The sequence below is a fragment of the Benincasa hispida genome, chromosome 10, assembly GCF_009727055.1.
Source record: "Benincasa hispida cultivar B227 chromosome 10, ASM972705v1, whole genome shotgun sequence".
NCBI lineage: Eukaryota > Viridiplantae > Streptophyta > Magnoliopsida > Cucurbitales > Cucurbitaceae > Benincasa > Benincasa hispida.
The window spans coordinates 15,983,661-15,985,207 of record NC_052358.1 but is presented as its reverse complement, the minus strand read 5'-3'; positions in this window follow the sequence as shown (position 1 = coordinate 15,985,207).

Below are 1,547 nucleotides of genomic sequence, written 5' to 3'. Positions count from 1 at the left end.
ATATAGATTCATTCATTTGAGATCGAAAATTTAAATCTTATATCCTACCTTTGTTGTTCTGAAAAAGTTTTATAGCTCTTGCACCAAATCACTTTAATACAACAGTTATAAGGTGGCTTCAAGACCATTAATGTTTGGTTAAAATACAATATTAGTTTTTATATTTTGAAGTTTATTTAATTTTACTCATGTATTTCAAATTACACTTCGATTTGAGATTGTGGTAACTTTTAAAATAAGGGTTGAAAACTGTGTTTTTTTAAAAATCAATTGTGAATAGAAGTAAAATAGTGTTTAGTAAATTTTAATTTTGAACTAGAATAAAGTAATTAAAATAATTGGTAAACTAATATTAAATTAGTGTAATTTAGTTATGTGAACCAAAGTAACTTATTATTTTAATTATTGTCATATTGATCATTAATTTAAGATTTATTATAATATTTTTATTTAAAATTTTGTATGATTTGGATTTCAATAATTTTATTTTAATCTAGATTATTCTATAAAAGTTTAAGAAAAATAATTGTTATAAAAAAGTCTTGAAAATAGATGTGACAAAATATATTAATATAGAATGATATTATTACAATATACTTATTTAAATGGTTCAGAAGGTAACAAATTTTTAGGAAAACTAATCTAAAAACTAGTATTTATAAGTCTATATGTTAGTTAAAATTTAAAAGTGATTTTGGCAAATTAATAAATAAGTTGAATTTAAAAGTGATTTTGGCAAATTAATAAATAAGTTGTCTTATTCAACAGGATAGACCATTAAGATTTCCCCTTAATCACTTTTTACTATTGTAAATATAATCCCAAACAGAGCCTTAGTCCTCATTACTATCGTTATTTATTAGCAATTTTTATTATAAATTTTGAAAAAAAATATTCACATATTGCATATCATTGCATGAAAAATATTTGTTATTATGTAGCCAGTTTCAATAAAAAGAAAAATAATAATAGCTAAATTTAAGATTTATTTAAAGTACATGATGATTGGACAAACTTCAAAGTATAAAAACCTAACGATATTTTAAATTATTTAAAGTACGTGATGATCGGACAAACTTCAAAGTATAAGAAGCCAACAATATTTTAAACTTAACATATTTATCTCTAACTTAGTTCTAATTAGGGACGTTCATGGGTTGAGTTAGATTTGGTTGAAAAAAATTTTAGACCCAACTCAATTGTTCGAATTATAAATTTCTTCAACCCAAATAACCTTTATTAAAAAATGAACTCAACTCAACCCAACCATGAAATATTTGGGTTGGGATGGTTCAGGTTAATCGAAACAATCATTTAAAATTTTGTTCTAAAAAGAAGCAAAACGTAAATATGTAAAAATTTAATTTAATTATTTTCATATATTGAATTAAGATTAACTACTTAATTTCAATTTATATAGTGAAAGTTTTCTTTCTAAAATGCAAAAAAAAACTACTTTTAAGAGTTGTTGAAAAATAAATTATTCGAAAAATATTAGAATTAAATAAAACTAAAACTAATATATGTATAAATAATTGTGTTATAAG